At 40.5% G+C, this 25081-nt stretch overlaps 1 protein-coding gene across 11 annotated transcripts in view; it reads right to left on the minus strand.

Annotated features, from left to right (window-relative positions):
- The window catches only part of USP49 (ubiquitin specific peptidase 49), an 80864-nt gene that overhangs the window by 13868 nt on the left and 41915 nt on the right, over positions 1-25081 (minus strand). For all 11 annotated transcript variants that reach the window (XM_069564416.1, XM_069564423.1, XM_069564421.1 and 8 more), the window contains one exon: positions 23842-23915. The gene's annotated coding sequence lies outside the window, so the exon portion shown is untranslated. The remainder of the gene's footprint in view (positions 1-23841; positions 23916-25081) is intronic.

The raw sequence follows: 25081 nt of genomic DNA on the forward strand, positions 1-25081 counted from the left end.
ATAACTCAAAACCGGACAAATCCCCACTTGAGCCAAGAGGAACCTTGATGTGTCTTTAGAAATTTAATTGCTACAGAGATCTTATCACATGAAACACAGCACAGCTTCAAATTCTATAAAAAGAGAGTATATCTGTGAACAGGAATATAGCAACCCAACACCCAGAACACTGGTACCTTATAAAATCAGCTTCTGTCTAGAAAAACAAAAAACATGCATGTTGGAACAAAAAACAAACAAACAAACAAAACACTAAAAAAAATTCCACCCCCTCTGCATGGAATGCTGTCAAATGGAAAGGGCACTCTGGAAATTCTTTCTTCCGATTTCATTTTCTGATCCATAAATCTGCTGGGCACGCACATCCTTTCCTGCACAGCCTTTTTCCCGTTACAAATCTGTCGTGGCGATTCACTAACCTGCCATATGGCAGAGTAAATCCATTCAGGAAGACACCAGGCTACTCTGTACCTTACTACACTGATTTAACCTAGGCAGACTAGCTTCTCTAGAGTAAAGACATATCTGAGGCATGAATTGGAAATCACTCAAAAGTGACACAAAAGCCAATACACAATAGAGAATAAAGAGAATACAATCTTGGGTATACTCAGTTCAAGAAATTTTGGCTGTATTTTCTTTGTATATATAAACATTTATTTAATTTGTTGCAGTTTGAAGTAAAAAAAATTTCCAAAATGTATGCTCAACAGTAATCATTTAAATGTTTGCAGTGTACAAACAAACAAACAAAAACACCAAAAGGAAGACCATGTGCTTCCATGGACCACCTCTCATACAGCCTCCGACCACTTCACGCACAAGGCCTCATGCTCATAGGCACAAATAGGAAATTTCTTTTACATTTTTCTGACATATACCCCTTTTCCTTCATAATCACTGAAGGTAATAAAAGTCCTGACATTTCCAATTAAAAAATATATCATCCAGTGTGCAGGCACCATGTTTCCCAGTGTAATGGGAATTAACAAGATGAGCCTTAATAGTTCTCCATCATCAAATAGATCAGTAACTGTAAATAAATGTCCAGGACACCTTGGATTGATCTGCATAAAGGGAAAGCAAACCTGACAAAATACTGGCTTTTGCTTCTTCAAGTGCTATAGCTTTATATTTAAAAATCTGAATCAGCTCAAGCTAAAAACCATAATTAATATTTAAAGGATTCTACTATAGTTAATGTCACGAAATAGTAAAAGAAGCTAATGAAATCTATTTAATGTGAGCCTTCTGTTCTGATGAGAAACTTCTAGATTATTTTAAAAGGTTCCTGTTTGAGAGAGATGACTGAATGTTACAAAATCTTTCAAAAATTTATAGCTTGAAAATATGATTTGTCTTTTAATTGGAACATTCCTGTTCTCAATGAGCAGATTTCTTAGCCAATCTGAAATGGATAACAGCATCTCATCACCAGAAATAAAATTTCTGGGTAGAAAAATCAACAAAAATAAAATAGGAAAAATTTAAAAGAATCCACTTTAGGGAAATTTCCATTTCTTCTCTCTCATTGTCTTGATTTCTTCTCAGTCCTTAACTATGGATAGTGGAAAAATCCTGCTTGGTCTTGGTGAGACCAAGTGGCATAAATTCCAGCTTCAGAGAGAGTAGACACTATGGTAACATGCTGACAGCCTTCATTTACATAAAAGAATACTAATTACGTGGTATCATCAACATCTGCGATTCTGCTCACTGCCATATGCGACAGAGCAGGGTATTTTAACCCTTCAACTTACTGCACATACCCTACATGACATGTCCCACAAAACCTGCAAAGGATGCTTGAAAACACAGTGAACATGTTTTTACAAATAACTAGTGTTAAAAATGAATTTTATTTTCAGCTAACGGTTTCTTTCTGAGAGATATTGGAAAATATAATTTAATATCAATATAAAATTAAGAAAAAGAATTTTTTTTTAAACAAAGTGGACATCACATTAAGATACAGTTAATAGGACTTTCCTGATGGTCTAGTTAAGACTCTCTGGTTCCAGTGTAGGGGGCACGGGTTTCATTCCTGGTCAGGGAACTAAGACCCCATATACTGTGTGGCACAGGCAAAAAATAAAAATAAAATAACTAAGATACAGTTAATAACCCAAAAGGGAAGAATGCTACATTTTAGAGTATTATATGGGGCTTTAAAAGGTTGTATTTTAAGTATAATGAAACTAGCCTTTTGAATTTGTGAATTATGGCTAAAATAAAAATAAAACAAAGAAATAGATACAAAATAACAAAAACAAAAACTAGGGACAAAGACTGAGAAGGGTGAGGTTAGCTTCTGTCTAAGTGCAATGTTGGCTTGAGACTCAACATTAAAAAGTCTAAGACCGTGGTATCCAATCCCATCACTTCATAGCAAATAGACAGGAAAAAAGCGGAAGCAGTGACAGATTTTTTTTTTCTTGAGCTCCAAAATCATTGTGGATGGTGACTGTAGCAGGAAATTAAAAGATGTTTGCTCCTTGGAAGGAAAACTATAACAAACCCAGTGAAGTGAAGTAGCTCAGCCGTGTCTGACTCTTTGCAACTCCATGGACTGTAGCCCACCAGGCTCCTCTGTCCATGGGATTTCCCAGGCAAGAGTATTGGAGTGGGTTGCCATTTCCTTCTCCAGGAGATCTTCCCAACACAGGGACTGAACCCAGGTCTCCCACATTGTAGGCAGACGCTTTACTGTCTGAGCCACCAGGGAAGTCCTAACAAACCTAGATAGTGTATTAAAAAGCAGAGACATCACTTTGCCAACAAAGGTCCCTACAGTCAAAGCTATAGTTCATCCAGTATCATATTCGGATGTGAGGGCTGTACCATAAAGATGGCTGAGCGCTAAGAACTGATGCTTTTCAGTTGTGCTGCTGGAGAAGATTCTTGAGAGTCCCTTGGACTGCAAGGAGATCAAACTGGTCAACCCTAAAGGAAATCAACCCTGAATACTCATTGGAAGGATTGTTGCTGAAGCTCCAATACTTTGGCCACTTGATGTGAAGAGCTGACTCATTGGAAAAGACAAAGGCAGAAGGAGAAAGGGGTGGCAGAGGATGAGATGGTTAGATAGCATCACTAACTCAGTGGACATGGATTTGAGCAAAGTCCAGAAGATACTGGAGGACAGAGGAGCCTGGCCTGCTGCAGTCCATGGGGTCGCAGAGAGCTGCATATGCGTTAGGGACTAAACAACAACAAAGTGCAGTGTGGAGACTGGCTGGGTGCTGGGCGAATGATGGCTAAAGGGGTGGAGAGTCCTCACACCTGCTGCACTTTCCCTTGGCCCCTCCATTACCATTCTTCCTGAATGTGGGTGCTTGTGGTGGATGGGTGAGAGAGAACCTGTAGGTCAGGCCGTCCCTCAGAGACTCCCCCTCAAGGCTGAATTCTCTGAGATGGGTTTGGAAGCTCTAAGTCAATGTGTTCCTGAGCTCTTAGACCTGAGAGTAAACCGGCCACTTGAGCAGTGGCTCTTGGCCACAGGTGATGGTATGCTGATGTGCTGGGTGTGTCGGAGGCTTGCGAGGTGGGCCATCACTCATCAGTAACCGAGTGCTGATGTTCAAGAATGAGTCTAATCAGGGGTTATAGCAGATTCAAGGTTATGTCCACGTGATGATGTCTCACTTGCATTAGGATCTGCTCTCTTCGATGATAAAGGAGGAGAATTCATCTAGAGAGCCGGCCAGCACACAAGCCTGACTTGCCACAGCACCGGGAGATGACAGAGGACAGAACCTCCAGCACTGTACAGATGCTCCGCTCTGTGCCAAGTACCAACTGATCTAACTGTATGAAGAGCCAGCACTGGGCGAAGCCCTCTGTACCTTCAGTCTCTGTTCCTCTGTTCGGCTCCTTCCTCTCCAGGTTCAAACGTGTCCAAGTCTCTCCTGTCTACAAGACACACAGACCCAAGTCTGCCCTGCTTGACGTTTTTAGGCTCTTTTTCCTTCTGCCTGCTTTATTTCTGGCAAGAGGAACGTGCAGCTTCATGTTTCCCACAACTCACTCCTTCACACATTTATTTCACAGAAACTGTTTTCTCAAAGGCCTTTGCAGTTTCCTCAGAGTTGAGTCCATCGGCTTTTTCTCAGTCCCCATCCACATCTATTTTGCCTGACACTGAACACTCACTCACTTCTGCATTTTAGGTGACTGCTCTCTTCTGGGTTTCTTCCTGAGTCTGTAAATACACCTTTTTTGTTTTCATATGTGTTCCTTGAAATGTGAACTCTCCTCCTTAAGGTTCTATCCTCAGCTGTCTTCTTGGTGATTTCATCTGTTCCCGGAACATCAAGTATCATTTCTATTAATTAATGTATTTTAACCTCACACTTTAGAAAAAGCCATTTTATTGAGCTATAGTTGACATACTGTAAAATTCACTCATTCAAAGCACACAACTCAATAATTTTTAGTACATTCACAGAGCCCCACAAATACCCTTGCATATAACATCTGTCCATTTCCTTGCAGAGGCTTGGTCTCGAGTTGCATCTTCACATTCTGATACCCGCATTATGGTACACTACTGTTAATGCTACTTGCGGGATGAAGCTTCTGAACATTTGGTAGCAGGGATAATCATACATTGAGCTATACACACTGTTTCATCCAAGTCTCCTGATGATCAGGACATATAAGATGACAGACAGGGGGTTAAGGATATGCCATCTGTGGAACAAAGCTAAGTAGCTGCCCTTGAAGGGATCTGGTTTTTTAATTCATTAACCTAATACTCTTGCCAAAGAGATCTGTGCCTAGAACTGAACCCAGGAGGATAGTAGACTGGGCACAAGGAAGACTGTTCATACCAAATTCAGAGAAATTCTGAATACAGTAGGAGCACACCCACCCACACACCCATACACATACAAATGTTGTCTGTGACTCTATGCGAAGTGGCACACGAGAAAGGAGGATAACTAAATTGGCTGTGAGGACTGAACACGTCTGCTCCTGGGCTGAGTAGTTTATGCTGCTTCCAGATCAAACCTGATGATGCTTTCAGTTTGATCTCCCAGACAAGCTAGTGTTCAAGCAAAATCCAAACTCAAGTCTTCCTCTTCTGCTCCATGTGCTGTGAGCCTCAGTTGTCTCCAACTCTTTACAGCCGTATGGACTGTAGCCTGCCAGGTTCCTCTATCTACGGGATTCTCTAGACAAGAATACTAGAGTGGGTTACCATGCCCTTATCCAGGGTATCTTTCCAACCCAGAGGTCGAACCCGAGTTTCTTGCATTGCAGGTGGATTCTTTACTGCTGAGCCCCTGGGGAAGCCCTTCTATCCCATAGCCACATGGAAAGTCTACTTCTACCGCTGAAAGAATGAATTTACCCTTTAAATGTCTGACCACCAGGGATTATGGTTTGTCCCTACAGTGTGCCTCCAAAGCACTATGTCTCTAGAGCAGCTGGGCAGTCATCAAAAATGTATACATGTCAGACTTCCTGAACTGTGCCCTTTAAATACATGCAGTTTATTGTACGTAGATTATATCTCAATACATTGTGCATAGACACCCACGTGCAGACACATACATGCACATAATGAAATAATAGATCTAGCCAGTAGCTCTGTCAACTACTAGGTAAAAGCTGACAGGAAACTTTACAATGGATGCATAAGGCTGACAGCACCTGACTCCACTGACCAATTTTACATCAAAAATAGGACAACCAGACATTATATGCTTTCCTGATGGAATGCAGTAAGAAGTTCACAGGAATAGCACCTATCACCGTACTCTTGCTAAAATAGCTGAACCTGAGTCCACCAAAGCCTTTGGATCTGGCACCAGATCGTAAGCAATGTGTGACAGGAACATGCTGCAAGGCTGCAGTTGGCCAAAACACCAAGTCAGAGTGTGACAAATGTTACAGGATCAATGGTCTGGAGTCTTTAACAAATAGACAACAAGAGGAAAAAAGCGGGTGGGTAGATCTGCTATAGGTTATAAGAACCCTAGAAACAGATCAACCAAATGCAATGTGTGGTTCTTCTTTAGAGCCTAATTTGAACAAGCCAAATATAAAAATGTATTTTTGAGAAAACTGGGGGAAATGTTTAAAATACTGTTTGTCTCTAGCTGTACCACTCTATTTTAAAAAAAACCAACAATTTCATTGAAGTAGAATTGACATACAATGAACTGCACATATTTAAAAGGTGCAACTTGATAAATTTTGACATATGGTATGTACTTGTGAAATCACCACAACCAAAATAATAAACATGTCCATCACCCCAGAAGTTTCATGCCCCTTTGCAGTCCTTTCCCCCAGCTGCCCTTCCCTAAACCCTAAGTCCAAAATTGGAGAAATTTAAATACAGACTAAGTATTAGATAATACTAAGTAATTATTAGTTTGATGTAACAATGACATTATGGCTGTATTTTTTCAGTCTTTATATGTTAGAGACATCTCTGAAGTATTTACAGGTGAAATATTATGATGTATGGAATTTGCTTTAAAATACTCTAGGGGGAAAATGTGGCAGGAAGATAAATGAAACACAATTGTCAAAATGTTCAAAATTTTTGAAGCTGATTGATGGGGACATGGAGTTCATTATAACTAGTCCCTTTATTTTTGCATATGCCTGAAAAGTTCCATGAAAAAAATACTTAAAGACAAAAAAGCAAACAATATACTCTCTGATAGCAAAGAAGACCTTGAGATATGAACCATTCACCAATTAGACAAGTTATGAGACACCTTTCCTCTCTGCCATTTACCATCATATCTAGTAGTACCCTGTAGCGCACCCTCCCGCCCCCTACGACACACCCAGTCAAGGTGGAGCAGTGTTTTGAGGCAGTGTTAGTCACAGACATGGCTTGCATAGTCCTCTGGACTGGGCCTCAAGAAAACAGCCTTTAGACTCAGGTGGCAAACTCTGTAGCTTCCCAAAAAAATTTCATCAGAATTCTGCTCACAAAAATTTCCAGAGGATATTTGTCTTTAGGGGGCACAAGGCCACTTTAGTGCATCTGTTGAAGTGTTCTTGCTTAGTCTAATGTTTCCTCTCTTTATGAAACTTCTTTATTGGGAAATAAAAATCTTTTTTTTTTTTTTGGCAATTCTGCTTCTTCCTCACTAACTCTGATTTATCCAGGTGGCAAGGAGCTCACCCTACGCCTTTCTGAGTTGCACTGTAGTCACAGGAAAAAACAGTAGCACAACAAATATTTCTGTTCCTCTGACTCCCGTCAGATGAAGCTTACTCCCAGTCCATGCGATGTTTGAGGAAGCAAAATTTGGCCACACAGAATCAATACAATATTCACAAACGTACTGCTTTGTATTTGGTCCCTCCTCTTTGGACATTTGTCTTCTTTGCTCTTGAAAGAAAATGCTCAAAAGTTGTGTTTTCATTCATGCAAAACAGGATGGACCTCTGTCCTGACAGATGTGCTCTGGCATATTGTTGAGCCCATCATGAATCCTTGGTATCATACCAGAATACCAGTGATACCACTATGGAAGTTAACTCTCAAATGCATTATTCTGAGAAAATTTATTCAAAGTTTCAACTTGAAATGCCAAGAACTGCTTTCCCAGCTGCAGCCCAGGCAGGGAAATTGGGAATCTCCCTCCTCCCACTTTCCCCACATGGCTGAGGAGGGCTTTCCACACGTGGCCATTTGTATGGGAGACACATATATACATTAGGAACTGCCTGGAGAGGAAGAAAAAGGAACAATTTCTGTGAATAGAAAATAAATCTGACTAGAATTTAGACATGGATCATCGGATGAGATGGTGATTTCAGTGGCTGCTCTAAGGAAAGGAAACCCCATCTTGCTGATGTCTTGTTTCTTAAAAAAGGATGGTAGAATATTTAATCCGGTGCTTTCCCGATGATATGCCAGGGCACATCCGTCAGGATTGAGGCCCTTCATATTTTGCATGAATGGAGAGACAGCTTTTCAGCACTTTATTTTAAGAGCAAAGAAGACAAATGTCCAAAGAGAAGGGCCAAATACAAAGTGGTGTTTGTTACATACACACAAAAGGAGAAGACTAGAAGCTACAAAGAAAACACTCAGGCTTTAGTTGAGAACAAGTTATAAATTATAAACTGGCCATATAACTGAAACTACCAGTCGTTTTTCGTTTCTTTTTTTTTTTTTTAAAGAGGCAGGCCTATGTATACAACACTTTAAAATACAGTATATTAAAGAGAAAAGGGGTAGAAGGGTGCCTATAATATGCCATCAAGATTGGAAAAAACTATGCAAGCACAATCTCCCTCTCTCTTATCACATGCCCTGTAGTGGCAAACTGGGGTGGAGGGGAGTAAAGGTGGGGAAAAAAAGGAGCCACTGACATTTGTACCTTTTGGGGGAAAAAAAATGTGTTATCTATTTTCCAAAAGGATACAGCACTGAGGAAACTGTTTCAATTTTAAAAAGTCAGGCATCAGCAAGATGACAGAAGATAAGCACAGAGCATATATGGTTTACTATATCTTTACTAGAAAATAGGATTCGGGGACAGGCAGTCTGGTGGTACTTATGGCATATGGAGAACCTAAGGAATTATATCCTAGTAGCACTAAGCATTGCAAAAGGAATCGCCTCACATACTTCTTTTCTACAAGCTTATGACCAGCAAAGTGTAGACCTCTTTGGCTTACTGCAGAAGCCTCAGTCAGTCATGTCAATCATTTGAAATTTCATATCAGCCAAGGTACCAAGGTAATTTCTACTCTGCTTCCCCAGAGGCCACTACCGAAAATTGTCAATAGAAGGGAATTCTGTGAGCAGACTCTTCCAGCTCTCAAGAGAGCTTCATTTTCTTCATGGACAGCTCCTAACATTATTCCAGTTTACTGAGCAGCAAAGTAATTCTCTCAACACCCAAGCCACTTCTCTGAAGGAGTGTGACAGTGCAGGTGTACGCCGGGATGGGGAAGGCCGTCAGCTGGGTGACGGAGGCCTCCTCCCTCTGCACCACTCCAGGTACATCAGGTACGTTATAAGCCTCAGTGTCTTCAGTCTGTAAACCTGAGGAGCAATAACACCTACTCCAAAGAGCTGTTCTGAGGGAGATGCAAATGAGATGGCCATGTAAATGCATTCTGAAAGTGGCTGACTCTAAACAAAGTACTGGCTGACTTGGCTACCTTGGCACTCATTCCCCAAAAGTTATTTTTGCTTCCACAGGGCTTAGAGTTGGGCTGGCTAATTGACCAGCTTACAGTAACTGACTATCTGGCCTTGACTTTACCAATAGTTTCATCCAAGAAGCCCGTCATACCAAAATAAGAAAACAGAGGATACTTTCATAAAAAATAAGAAAAATCACTACCTTTCCAAAATAAATGAGAGTTTTATTATTTATTATCTCTTTTTCTTACGTTTTTGAAAAATTGTGTTTAATAGCAACACAGAGTAAGGATAGTAGAAGTCCAATTAAGATGTTAAAAACAAACCCAGAGCACCATAAAATGCCACTGAATTAAAGAAGCAGACTCGGTCTCAGCTCACACTCTCCAATGGGGGTATACCCTTTGAATACTTACAGGTCCAACAGAATGTGCTGCGTGGCAAAAATATAAAGGGGGCCTTCTTTCAAATAAGGCAGAGAAGGCATTTCAAAGACATGAACTGTGCATGAACTCTCATCTCTCACTAAGAATAAAGCAGAAGTACTTCTGGGAACTCAACTATAGTGAACTGGCACAAGAGAATAGAAGGCCAGTGCACACCCAGGCAACCAACTTCATGGAGTTTAAATCTCACAAGTCCCAGCCACTTCTTCTCCTATTTTAAATATATCCTGGCCTGCTGGTGGGTCCCACCATTTAGATGAAGGCACTGACACTCCCATTAACGGCAAATAGAGAATCTTATAAGGGAAACACCTAAAGCCAATCAACTGCTATTAATTAAGTATAGATTAATTTACCACAGCAGGAAGTGGAAAGCTGGTGCGAAGGGGCAGGATACTGCACAACTGAAACACAAAGAGGAAGCAACTAAAGAGTGAAGGGAAAGTATGAATCACTGCCTGAGACCCTGCAGAAGAAAGACTTGAGGCTTAAGGGTCCCTACAAAACAATATGAGAACAAAAAATAAGCTTTACTGACTTCATCAATTTTTTCCCCTGTATCCTTCCCATGTTGCCTGTGGTAACTGTGCTGAACGTTGTCCATACCCATCAAGTTATGACCTCAGTGAGGTATAACAAAACAAGATTCTGGCAGGCCAGAATTAGTTATTCATATGTATTAAAAGCTACTCATTATCTGTAGCTTTTAATACATATGAATAACCAGAATGGTAATTTTTCTCAGGTTAAACCTTTCATTTCTGAATATGTGCTTTCTGAATCTGACATCTCAGAAAACTTCAGTTTGTTATTTTTAAGTTACTGGTCACTAACAGCCTACAGTCAAAGGTAAAGTCCCCATCAAACAACCCAATTCCACTACAGCCAATTTATCAAAACATATACATTATCACTATACCTATCACTCACATAAGAACTTATCAGGATTAATAAGAACTAAACCACTTTGACTTCCCTGGTGGCTCAGACGGTAAAGCGTCTGTCTACAATGCGGGAGACCTGGGTTCGATCCCTGGGTCGGGAAGATCCGCTAGAGAAGGAAACGGCAATCCACTCTAGTACTATTGCCTGGAAAATCCCATGGACAGATGAGCCTGATAAGATCCGCTAGAGAAGGAAACGGCAATCCACTCTAGTACTATTGCCTGGAAAATCCCATGGACAGATGAGCCTGATAAGTTACAGTCCATGGGGTCACAAAGAGTCGGACACGACTGAGCGACTTCACTTTCTTTCACTTTAAACCACTTTGAAGGAACTATCAGTTAAAAAAAAATCTTATCTAATATTGGCAGAGGCTAAACAACAGACATTACATATTCCAAGAGACCAATTAACAGTCTTCTGAGGGACCACTTAATGCATTATTTATTCTAAGAGGCCAGCCTGAGTCTGCCAGTAAAGAAAATATCTCAGAATTTAGTGGGAAGTGTGGCAGGACACATTAAGGTGTTGATGTCATTAAGCAGTTTTAAGAAATAAAGGAATCCTCACTTTGTGTTCATACGTGAAGATGATGCAGAATGTCTCTAAAACTGCAGATAAGGCTTTATCTTCTAAGGCTGAAGTTCGAAAGAAGAAAAATGTATTGAACACAATAATTTATCTGTTAAAAACGCCAAAATCCTGAGGTCTGAATGACTGCAGAGTTCTGGTCCCCCCCAAACCCATTTATGAAAAGCCCAGGCAGGGCTAACATCATACTCAGTGATGAAAATTGAAAAAATTACCTCTGTTCATAGATGACATGATCTTATATGTAGAAAACTCTAGAGATAACACACACACACACACACACACACACAGTTAAAACTAATAAATTCAGCAAAGTTGCAGTATACAAGATCAATATATAAAACTCAGTATGTTCCTATACACTAACAATGAAATATGAAAAGGAAACTAAGAAAACAATTTCATTTATAATAGAATAAAATAAAAAGAATACATACTTGGGAGTAAACCTCACCAAGGAAGTAAAAGACTTGTATATTGAAAACTACAAAACACTGCTGAAAGAAATCACAAATACATGAAAAGACATCTCATGTTCACAGGCTGGAAAACTTAATATGTTAAGAGGTTAATATTACCCAAACTAATCTACTGATTCAATGAAATCCCTATTAAAATTTCAATGGCTTTTTTTTTTTGCAGAAATAGGAAAATATATCCTAAAATTCATATAGGATCTCAAGGGACTACAAAGAGTCAAAACAATTTTGAAAAAGAACACCACTGGAAGAACACACACGTTCTCATTTCCAAGCCTACCACAAAGCTACAGAAATCAAAACGCTATGGTACTGGCATAAAAACAAATACACCAGTGAAACAGAACAGAAAAACCCGAAATAAATTCTTGTATATATGGTGAAATGAACTTCAGCAAGGGTGCCAAGACCACTCAGTGAAGAAAGAACTGTCTCTTCAACAAATGTTTTTAGAAAATTAATATCCACATGTAAAGGAATGATTGGACCCTTACACCATATACAAAAATTAACCCAAAATGGATTAAAGACCTAACCTAAAAATATACAAGTCCTAGAAGAAAACATAGGGGAAAATCTTCATGACACTGGACTTGGCAACGATTTCTTGGATATTATACCAAAAACACAGGCAACAAAAGCAAAAATAGAGAAGACTACATCAAACTTGAAAACCTTTGTGCATCAAAGGATACAATCAACAGAGTGAAAGGCAGCCTACAGAATAGGAAAAATATTTTCAAATAATTAATAACCAAAATGTATAAACAACTTCTACAACTCAACACCAAAAAAAAAAAAAATCAAACCACCCAATTAAACAATTAAATATAAATCAAATAACCCAAAGGACTTGAATAGGCATTTCTCCAAAGATGATATACAAATGGCCAATATGCACTGAAAAGATGCTCAACATCAGTAATCATCAGAGAAATGCCCATCAATGGATGAATAAACAAACTGATACATGTACAATGGCATAGATTCAGCCTTAAAAAAGGAATTCTGACACGTAATACAACATGGATGGACCTTAAGGACATTGTGCTAAATAAAATATGCCAGTCACCAAAAGACAAATACAGTATGATTTCACTTACATGAGGTATGGAAAATATTCAGAGAGTCAAATTCCTTAAAACAGAAAGTATAATGGTGGTTACCAGGGACTGAGGAGAGGAGGAAAAGGGTATGTAGGGGGTTTTAGATTTGCAGGATGAAAAAGTTCTGTTTCACAACGAGGTGAATATCCTTAACACTACTGAAATGGCTAAAATAGTAGTTTTTTAAAATATTCCTTTATTTAGCTGCCCTGGCTCTGAGTTGTGGCGCACAGGATCTTTTAGTTACAGCCTGTGGGATCTAGTTCCCTGACAAGGGATCGAATCCAGGCCCTCTGCACTGAGAGCGAGGAGTCTTAGCCACTGGACCACCAGTGAAATCTAAGTAGTTTTTTTGCCTTTTTCTTTTTTTTTAAACTTTATCACATTTTAACCAAAACTGGTTAAGATGATACTTTTATATGTTTCTTCCTTTTTGAAGAAACATATAACATTGTTCAGCACAATGAGAACTGAACATATAACATTGTTCAGTACAAATGAGACCTGTGAACTCAAGAGTTTCCAATCTCACATGGAAGATGAGAAATAGAGAGAGCCTGACTAGGTAAGGGCCCCTTCTGATGGTGCCAAAGCAAACACAGTAAAAGCTTCACTAAGAAGCAAGGTAAACTACACCTCAACTGGTATTTCCTGAGTGTGCTTCCAACTGATATGACTGATGCAATCACCTGGGAGTTCACTCTACCCCAAGGTAATTTTTACCCCCACAAATGGATCTAAACCTACCAGTCTAGATGAAGACATTCCCCAACTACTCTCCAGACCAATAATTCCACTGGCCAAGGGAAGATGCCTATCTCTTTTGTTCTTGGGAAATACTGTTCTTTGTTAAGAAACTACATCTCTCCAATGTTCTTGGTGTGAAGTCCCCTTCTTTACAGTGATAACAGACTGACAGTTTGGGTTGGCATACATGTGTGCCTGCAAGTGTGTATTTTATAGATCTATGAAATAAAAAAATCTGGGAACTACTGTTTTAGATAAAGTCCTCTTAGACCAAAGCCTTGGAGAGCCTTCTAACCGTCTGAGCCTACGATTCTAAATGGCACAGAGAAAGGCTTCTCATGGTAATTGCCAACATTGGTTTTGGGCTCTTGACTATGTTTTCTTTTTTGCAGAGAACTATTTCCTTATTAAAAGTACTTTTATTTCATCTTCAGCTTCCTACCCTATAAAATAGTTATAGCACATATTTTTAATGTGTCTTTTACAAATAAACTAGAGGCAATATGTGCGTGCATGCTAAGTCATTTTAGTCATGTCCAACCTTTTGTGACCCTATGGACTACAGCCTGCCAGGCTCCTCTGTCCAAGGGATTCTCCAGGCAAGAATACTGGAGTGGCTTGCTGCACCTTCCTCCAGAGGATCTTCCCAACTCAGGTATCAAACCCACGCCTCTTACGTCTCCTGCATTGGCAGGTGGGTTCTTTACAACTAGCAGCACCTGGGAAGCCCCCAGAAGCAGGATAGCATAGCGCTTAAATGTTCAAGCCAAACTGCTGGGGTTGGAGTTCAAGCTCTATTGTTATTAGTTATATATGACCTTGGGAAAATGATCTTTCTGGGCCTCAGTTTCCTTCTCTGTAATATGGAGGCAATAATTGTTTATACTTCATAGGGCTGTTGTGAGAATTAAATGAGTTAACATCTGTAAAAATGCTTGCAGCAATGCCCAGCACACAGTCAGAGCTCAAGAAATGACTGTCAGCATATAAAGCGACCCTGTAACTTGCTCCACATCACAAACAGGCACCGCCAGCGAAGGGAGGATTATAACTAGGATTATGCTCTCTGTTGAAATCCTTCCACTACCCACACAAACTCCTCTTCCCGTTGGTCCAATAATATAAAGGTAATGTACAGGTATTCGGGGGCAAATTCTTACTCTGGGCTCTTCTCAGTCATCTTACATTAGGTTCCTGGACCCAGTTCAAGGGTGTGTGTGTGTCTGTGTGGTGTGTGTAGGCTTCCCCACACCAACAAGCAATTAATTCCTGGACGCCATCAGCATGTCTGAGAATTCAACTGAATTCTGACACTATCTAACCAGTGATGGAATCAGATTCCACAGGTAAAGGGTTCAGTCCTACAAAAACATCTCTGCTTCAGACACCAATTGAAACCTCAATTTGTGACCTGTAGTTCTGACCAACTGTCTATCAATTAGAGGTTCCCAAGACTCCCTCTTTGGGTTTGATGCATTTGCTAGAATGGCTCACGGAAGTTAGGAAACTCTGTTTACTTACTGTATTACCAATTTATCATAAAGGATATGAATCAACAACTAGATGAAGAGATTCAAAGGGCGAAGTCCTAAAAGGGACTTGTGTTTTCATGGAACTCAGGGCTCAGCACAGTGGCATATGGAAACATTCTGGTTTCCCAGCATGGAAGCTCTTTGAGCCCAAACCTTTTAGGTTTTTATGGCAGTTTCATTACATAGGCATGATTTCTTAAATCACTGAGCACTGGGGACTAATTCAATCTCCACCCCTATCCCCACTGCAGAGGTCAGGTGGTGAAATTAAAAGTTCCCACCCTCTAATCACACGGGTGGTTCTGTGGGCAACCAGACCCTGTCCTCAGGTGCTTTTCAAAAGTCATTTCATTAACATAGCCAACTACACCTCCATCACTCAACATGGGAAATTCCACGGGGTTTTGGAGCTGTGAGCCAGGAATTATGCACAAAGACCAAATATATGTGAGAAACATATTTTGGTCATCTGCATGATCAGTATATATATATATATTTTATAAATCACATTACTGCACACCTCTTCAAGTAGAATCCAACTTAGTCCCTCACAATCTGATCCTGCCATTTTAATGCGGCAGGTTTGTTTACAATTTAAAACTACCTTCTTCTAGATATTTTTCAGATGAAAAATGTTTGCCCAATTCAAAATCTGACACACTTAAGGCTTTAAGAATATGAAATATTAATCGGCTTCACCACTTTCAGGAGCCTCTCTCTCAAGCATGCTCTCTGAGATGCTCTGCTTTGCATTCTCAAGTAGCTGCTGTGTAATGAACTGCACGGAGATAACTCAAGCAGAATACGGAAAGGAAACACTTTGAAGACACACTAAAGCAAAACTTCAAATGATACAGCACCACTGGGGACCCAGAGAAATCACAGCGGCTGATAAGCCTAGGGAGCATTGACGAGCACCTGGAGTATCTCTTTTCTGAAGAGAGGATGGCAGGTGCACACTATGCCAAACTCCACACAGCTGCAAATCATGGACCAGCCTGGGCAGCTGGTGGGGACCCGCTAGCGAGATGGTAATTATTGGTCAGGCATCTTCAGCTACAAAGGCTAAGGTGTAGCTCATTACATCTGTATTCTTCAACTGGTTATTTAACTCAGAGCTAAAGTGATGGTTAGCCTCGAGGCATGTTTACCCATCTGCTAAAAAATAAAAATAGAATCATACACAAAGGGAAAACATATAAAGGGCCTAATAAAATTTGTAATGAGTCCTAGGAGAGATCACCTCTTCTCAATCCTCTCTGTACCTATTATAGAAAAGTCCCTTAAAATCTGAGAACACAGTTAGATAAGCTCTGCTGTTGCTGCTGCTAAGTCACTTCAGTCGTGTCCGACTCTGTGCGACCCCACAGACGGCAGCCCACCAGGCTCCTCTGTCCCTGGGATTCTCCAGGCAAGAACACTGGAGTGGGGTGCCATTTCCTTCTGCAATGCATGAAAGTGAAAAGGGAAAGTGAAGCCGCTCAGTCGTGCCCGACTCTTAGCAATGACGTCTAAAAGGAGGAGCTGGTCTTTGCTTGCACCTGGAGTAGCCACTCTTCCTCCACGAGGCCATGTGCTTCAGCAGAAGCTGACTTCAGCACTAGCTCCAGGGATGGGCCCTGTGAGGTCTCAGCCAGTTTGTGCACAGGCAATGGTCACAAGTCTAGCAGTGGGCATGTGGCCTAGCTTTGCCAATCAAACTGAAGGGGAAGGGCATAATCCACATGCAGGTTGAATCATTTTGTATCTTGGACATTTTGAATATTGTGAGATTCTGAGTCTTGCTTAAATCCTAAGGAAAATGTTGATATTTGCAATCCAACCTGGTGGGATTCAGATCACAAGTCCCAACCAACCCTTCTGTGAGGTAAGGTTTAAGTATCAGTTCTTCTATTGAGCCTTTGCTCCAGAGCATGCGAGCCGCAACTACTGGAGCCCGCGTGCCCCAGAGCCTGTGCTCTGCAACAAGAGAAGCCACAGCAATGAGAAGTAGCCTCGCAGCAACAAAGACCCAGCACAGCCATAAATAAATAAATAAAAGTATATCAGTTCCTCAGTGAAAGCCTTTGCAGAAATATTAGCACTGTCTGGCATGAGGGCTAGCCAGTGGCCAGTCTAGGCCCTGGGCAGTTATTTATCGCATAATCAATTCTAATAGTTTTTGTGTGCTCTTCAGGACCAGATTCATGCAGCGTGTTAAGGAGGGGACCCAGGAGTGCACAGATAACTCTGAAGGCTTGGTTTCCTGAGCTCCTCCTCCTCCACTGTCTTCCTAGGTACCTTTTAGTTCCTTTCTGTCTTCCAGCCAGAAAGCTGAGGCCTTTGCTATCCTGTTCTCTCAGATATTTTGAGAGCTAGGCAGCAGAAAGACAAGGAGAAAGAAAAAAAGTGAGGGGTCCTTTTTAGGACTATCGCTTCTCTAACTGGAGGGAACTCAAGGAAACCGTGAAGGACAGGGAGGCCTGACGTGCTGCAGTTCATGGGGTCTCAAAGTGTCAGACACAACTTAGTGACCAAACAACACCGACAACTGGAGGGGACGGTTCCCCTCGCTTAGGATTTTCAGGCGGCTGTGGGTCCTGCTGCTGTCACTGCCAGCAACGACACCACAAGACTGCCTGGTGGCTGGGGCCTGGGAGAAGGGAGGGATGCTTTTTTAAGGGAGGAAGTTTCTACACCTCTTTCTCTGAGCATTAGAAGTCTCCTTCCCCATCAAGTCAAGATTGGAGGGTTTCTTCTAGAGCTCTCTCTTTCCATGCCTGATTCCCACTTCCAGGGTGGACTGCACTCCACCCAGGCCAGGGGATATTCGTAGCTGTATTTAAAATCCTGGTCTTTTCTAATCCACCTGCTACTATTGACTTCTCAGAGTCCTTAAATTGCTGGTCCATGAGTTCTATCCAGGATTTTAGCTGCATTCAGCGGGAGACACTAGGCAGAGTGTGCTTACTTCATCTTATCCAAAAATGGAACTCTCCAGAGGCAAGTATCTTTAAACGCAGTAGTCAAATATGGTTATGTGTCTTATAAAATAATAGAAAATCCATATCTCCGTAGGTATCTTTTTTAGGGTGAGGAAGTAGGCTTTTACGTTAAAAAAAAGTAATCTGGTTTACAGAAAAATATTAAGTTAACTCAACAGATGTTACTGGACTGGTAAAAACCATGCAGTGGTACACACACGTCATGGGTTTGAGAAACGCTGATCTACAGAACAGAAGCCACCTGCTTTTTATTTATTTTTTATTTTTTGCCACCTGCTTTTTAGAGCTACTTATAAACAGTTCTATTTTACTACATATGAACCTGCTTATATTGTTTGTTTTATTAACTGACCTTGTGGTTGTGTCCTTCTGGCTATTATAGTCTATAGAATACTGGGGAAGAACAAGCAAGGTCATTCAGGGGCCTGTAAACAAAGCTTTCCTCGGGAAGACGGGTCTGAGGGACTGCCAAAGGAAAGACAGTAGGCGGGAGCGCTGCACACAGATCAGGCAGTAAGTGAAGAAGGTATGGATTCAGAAGTTACCTTCTCCTTTTAGAAGGTTGCCAAGGGAGGTGGTGGAGGCCAGTGTCGGGTGCTGCTCCTGGTCTGGCTTTGGGCCACAGGCCTCTCAGCCTGGATCTTTGCATCTGAGCCTGCTTAGCCAATGCCACAGCAGACAGGATGTCTAGGCAATTCACGGGCATGATCAAGGGTCCCCATGACAGACGATGGCAAGGAGCCATGCAAGCTACCATAATTCCTTCACAGCTTGATTGTACATTAATTCAACCCCCCCTAACAAAGAGTATTCCAGAATATGAATGGATTCTCCTGAGACCGCAGTCTCTTTCAGTAGTGCTTCACTTGACAAGGTCCTGCTAAGTGTTATCAGAAAATCTACCCAGCTTCACCATTACTGTAACATCTGAGGCCGAAGAAAGTGATGAAACTGTCCAGACTATCCTCAAATCTACATACAGTAAGAAGTACCTGGATGAAGCGCCCCTCTAGGAAATAATCTCCCAGGTAAACCTAGAAGATAATGATGTTGCAGAATAATTTCACAGAAATTATGAATAATGTCGCAGACATTAAATTATCAGCATTTCAGGCAAGAAGAAAGCCCTGGTATGGTGATGCTCTTTACTCTAGTGACAGCGATGCAGGAAAAATTAAGTGAAAGGGCAGATCAAATAAAAACTGTAAGAGAAGAAAAGCAACAAAAAGAAGCAGAAGCAGCTGGAAAGCAATTATTTCATGGCATTCCTGATACAGTTGAGAATTTCTTAAGTTGGAAGGCCAAGTTTGATGCAGAACTCCTGGAAATTAAAAAGGTTAAAATAATCTTTAGAGATGACTTTTGGCCATTCACATTTTGCACGTCAGCTTCTTTTTCCATTAATATTCTAATGGTATTCCCAGTCGTGTGCATTCAGAAATGCTGAAGTTGTGAGTGATACAAGAGACATCCAAATGCTGAGCAGGAGTCTGATGGCCGCATTAGTTAACCTTGTAGTCATTATTAAGTGATTCCATCTAATGAGCGAAGTAGTCTCCTTCTGTATAAAAGTCTATTAAACAAATTATAGAGTCTTGGGAGCAACTCACCAGGCAATGAAAATCTCACACATATCTGAATATTTTTCCTTCAACAAATAAAAAATAATTAGAATAAATTTAACATCAGTTGGTACTGAATTTTTTTAAAAGTTACACTTCTTGAAAAAAGTGGTGCTAACTTTGAAAACAAGATAAGATTAAAACAACCATAATACTGGTGACTGGACAGGCCCACTTTTATTGTTATATTGGGGTTCTAGATAAGATTTGAAAAATCCCAAACCGTTTGGTGCCTTTAAAAAAAAATTGCAAAATGTCAAGCAGCTCCCACTTTATTCTCGGTTCTTAGCCACTGAGAAACAGCGGTCAGTGTTCAAGACCCACCATAGCTACACTGCCATGAACTCAGACTGCCCTCAAGAGGGAGCTGTTACTACAGCAAAAGACTCAAAGGCTGGGATGGAAGCCCCATGAGGGTAGAGGGGTTTTTTTGCTGTTGTTGTTCACTGACATTTCCAGCCCTAAAACAAGACTGCAACATCACAGATGCTCAATTAATACTGAAAAATAAGAGGCTGTCCAGGAAGGCCTTCTGGTCCTCCCAAAGCTGGAAACAACCAATGTAATCTTTATCATATCCTCTAGCACAACTATGAAAAAGGAACAGCATTTTCACTTTTCTAATCTGGGGGACACAGCTGCACTCAACTGGGATGTCATTAGAATCTACATGGGATGCTGTGTGGCAGGCACAGTCCGCCCAGTCATTAGAGAGAGCGCCATGACTTTCTTGCCTATATTGGGGTCATTGTAATGTGCTAATGTAGAAATAAACCTCAGTAATTATCATTATATATCTAGTGAGAAAAGTGGTTGTATGTTACATTTTTATAAATCTTTTAAATGCCTGGAATAAGTAAGACAGCTGGATTCTGCTATTTCTTTTTTTCTTTCTTTCAGAGAAGAGGATATGTGTTTATTTATTTTTAAACTTTCTGTTTTATATTGGAGTAAAGTCAATTAACAGTGTTGTAATAGTTTTAGGTACACAGCAAAGGGACTCAGCCATACACATACATGTATCCATTCTCCCCTAAACTCCCCTCCTGTGCAGGCTGCCACATAACACTGAGCAGAGTTCTGTGTGCTGTACAGCAGGTCCTTGCTGGCTGTCCATTTTAAATATAGCAGAGAATATATGTAGATCCCACACTCCCTATCTCTTCCCTCCATTCTTTGTACATCATGCTGTCTTTGGAAAACTCTACTGCATACTCGTATGCAAGTATGTTTTAATACTGTTATGAAATTAGCTTTGACTCCCGAAAGTTTCAGGGGCTCCTGGCCACCCTTTAAGACACTGTGGTAAAGAGTATCTAAGTGCGGCAAAGAGTACACTAACAGCCATCACTGTTACGAACATTCAGAAGGGATTCTCAAGGAAAGAGAGTTCAAAAAGATGGAGAGGGGGAAACATCACTGCTTGTAGCCACACTTTACAGGAAAGCTGAACTATTTCGTCAGTGTGCTTGTGTTACTTTAAATGTTGCTTACTCTTTGTACTTTACCATATTTCAACAGGAAATGAAATTGCTATTTGAAGAAAAGCCAGTATTTCTCTCTGACAAGACAAAACAGAACAAAAACCAAAAACCACGGACTCTAACTCCTTCCAGTTCCTATATAAATGTCGGCTGCTCATGTACCTTTACTTTTTTAGATCATCACTTATAAGTGACACTCTAATTACAAGACCCATATCGCCTTTTCTCCTGCCTTTTCTTCTCTTCAACAACTTCCTGCTGACTGTCAGTCAAATATTATTTAACAGGACAAAAGAACAATTTCTAATTACCAACCAGTTACAAACTGCTGCACAGTTCAGTCCTTCTGTCTGCATGTTTCCATGAGCAGCAATTAAATAGTAATCTACAAATCAACTCACTTAACATGTACTGTTCCTTAGCTAGAGTCAGGTGATTTCTATCTACTACAAACAATTCATAAAGAAGTAAAACAGTTGTATTCATTTAAGTATGGTCAAGAAAAAACTAATTATTTGTGAATCTCACATCATCTCACACCATTATTTTTCCCAAACTTAAGAAGAAGCATGATTTAAAATTTCCTTTCTCACAAGCAAGCAGAAACAGATCGGTTATGGTGACTTTTTCAGGTGATATTTGACTTTATTATCTTACTTAAATCCCTGTGCACCTTAGCGAATCTTCTAAGTTGATCAAAAACTAGGCCAGCACCCCACTGGTTAACAGCACAGGCTCCAGAGTGGAGGACCTGGGTTTGAATCCTGAAGCTGCCACTTGTGATGTGACTTTGAGCAAGTTAATCAATGCCTCATTTTTCTCAGCTTTTAAAATGAAGATAATAACAGCATCTGCCTCATAAGTGGATGCAGAGAAGGCAATGGCAACCCACTCCAGTACTCTTGCCTGGAGAATCCCATGGACGGAGGAGCCTGGTAGGCTGCAGTCCATGGGGTCGCTAAGAGTCGGACACGACTGAGCGACTTCGCTTTCACTTTTCACTTTCATGCATTGGAGAAGGAAATGGCAACCCACTCCGGTGTTCTTGCCTGGAGAATCCCAGGGACGGGGGAGCCTGGTGGGCTGCTGTCTGAGGGGTAGCACAGAGTCAGACACGACTGAAGCATCTTAGCAGTAGCAGCAGCGGCAGCATAAGTGGATGATAGGATTAAATTCACTAATGAATAAATGAGAAAAGCACTTAAAATGGTGCCTGACACAGAATACTCAGTGAATGTCAACCTCTGTTTTTATATATTTGTCTTCTAAAATAGTCACAGCAGAAAAAAATTGTCCATTATAACCTAATAGAGCCCTGGAACAATACAAAAGGGAAATATTAAAAAGAGATGACTGTTTTAGTGTCCTTCTCTCTTAAAATAAGTAGCTGCCTGTATCACCTAAGGAAGTGCTGACTAGCCATGGAAAAGATACCAGACATTTTCAAAACTATTGTGATTCTGTGAAACAAGAAGAAAAGAAAACTCAAGAAGATTTGTCCTTCAAAATAGATTAAAGGAATCTTAACAGAAAATGTAACACAGCTATCTAGAAACAAGAGAACTGTGCATCCTTTTTGACACAGATACTTTTATGGGCAAGATAAAACTATCACAGCCCGAAGATGCTTGTTAATTCCTACATACCTGTAAGCATTATTTACACCATGATATGATATGTAGTAAGAGATGAGGGTGTATAACTCTATTCTCACGCATAGTCTTGTAGCATACTCTGCGAGAAATGAAGCTTGAAGCCAAGAAAGGAAACACTCATGGAAAAAATTAAAAATCCTTGACATCAGGATTGACTTTATCCAAGAAGGCTTACCTCTTGCAGTGTATCACAAGATTCATCTATGGAAGGCTGGTACATAAAAATGCTAACTGGGATACAGAAGAAAACTACAGCTAACATTTACTGAACACTCACTATGTTTTGGGCATTCTTTCAAGTTTTTTTTTAATATAGATTAACTAATCAATCTTCAACATCGCTATGAGATAGGCATTTTATTGTTCCCACTTATACTCAAGGAACTGAGGCAAAGAGAAATTAACCTGCCCGAATGTCAAGCTACTAATGGCTAGTCAAAAACAGTCTGGTTCCTAAGTGCAAGTTTTGAACCAGCAGGCAAAGAAAAAGACATCATGCACTTACATATATGGGGCGGGGTGGGGGGGGGGTGGCTAAGATTCGAACAGAACGTTTTTGTTCTTTGTAATGTTTGAATTATTGACAATAAGCATGTACGGACTTGTATAAATTTTTATATCATAAACTCAGTAACACCTTTTTATTGGATTGTCCGTAGAATTCTATTTGATTACCACCTGACACACAATCTGCACTTGGCTAAAGAACAGGATCCCCAGGGTGAGCCTAACATCACAGCAGCCGGCAGTATCTGGGGAGTGAGAAGGGGCTGCTAACACTCTAGACAGGTCATGACAGATATGGTCTCTATCCAACCAACAGTAAGCGCCAAGACTTACCCAAGAACTGTTTTACTATGGGGGCTGGTCTCCAGGTCCTGTGTTTATTTTCAAATATAGCTGTGTCTCCTCTTAAGTTAATTCATAGCATTTAAAAAGTCACAAGGGTAAGAAGAAAGAAGGCGATGAAAGTTCAGAATGGTGATAAGACAAAGACAGTGGCTGAGCACTCGCCCTAACAGGATACCAATCTTGGCCACCTACTGAAGCCTAGTATTACATAATACTGCTGTGATAGTTTCCACGAACAACTTTTTATTACAGTTTTATTTCTTACCCATTAAACAAGTTTTTCCCATCTTCTTCCATATTACTCCACAGTCATTGGTTAGGTCTCCTCGTCTCTATTACCTACGGGGGGAAAAATCTGTCAGGTCAGGCTGCTATATAGCAAGAGAAAAACAATTTCATGAATTTTATTTATAAATTCAAAAAACAGGATCAGTATATTACAGTGCAGTTTAGTGAACTCCCCAAGTCTTCAAAACTGAGGTAAAAGAGTGAGGATAAAAAGCTGCAATTTTTTTTTCCACTAAGAGCAATCAAACATTAAGTCATTTATGAATAGACTGATGGAAGTATGAAAGGTTTACTTCCTGAAAAGATGCACTTCTGTGTTTATTTTAGGTTTTAAAGATTACACACTGCCCTTGCATATAGCTTGAAACTGTCAGAAAAAAAAAAAACAAAACAAATTCATGGCAACAAAAATAATTGTGTTTCAAAAGCCCAAATTCTTTCTGTGTAAGTGAAACATGTAATGATGCAAGATGCCAAGTGGTGACATCTTTGTGTTAGGTGGCTTCATGTCTTTTAGGTAAGCAGCATACATTCTATGCACAAGAACACTGTATTAGTCTAAGCTATCTAGAATTTGGACACATTACGTGCACAATCATTTTTTAGGTTTCTCACACTGTATTCAGGAGGCAGGATTCAATAAACTTGAAATTAACACACTGTCTGCCACCATGTAACAAGATGAAAAGTTCTCTATTTTGCCATCCTAATAACTAACACAAGAATTTCTCTTAGAAGACACTCTCTTGTTGAAAACATGTTCCCTCAATAGGGTCTCCCACCACTCAGGTCCAGTCCCCTTGGGATGGATGGTTCCCTGCAGAATGGCTGTCAAGATCCCAGAATGATGGTCAAGAAAGGGGAACTGCTTTATATTAGATGAGGAGAAGAACTTGTTTTATCTCTGAAAGGAACAGAGAGAAGGATGATGAGAGGAACAGGAGGAGAAGAAAAGAACAGTATAGCAGAGTGAAGCTGGGGTTGAGGGGGAGGTGAAGTTCTCCAGTTAAGGGAGGTCTGGAACATTTTCAGAACAAGAATGCCTTAAAGGGAAGTTGCATGAATGCAATATAGGGCTCACTCGTTTTTCCTCCTTTCTTCAGTTAGGTGTACTAAGAACACAAATGCTGTGTATGAACAGGGCCTTTCTGAGAATCAGAGAAGAAGCCAAGTATCCCATCTGAGGACATTATGCTGCATATCAGAGGCACAAGGCA

Source organism: Ovis canadensis, chromosome 20 (assembly GCF_042477335.2).
Source record: "Ovis canadensis isolate MfBH-ARS-UI-01 breed Bighorn chromosome 20, ARS-UI_OviCan_v2, whole genome shotgun sequence".
Taxonomy (NCBI): domain Eukaryota; kingdom Metazoa; phylum Chordata; class Mammalia; order Artiodactyla; family Bovidae; genus Ovis; species Ovis canadensis.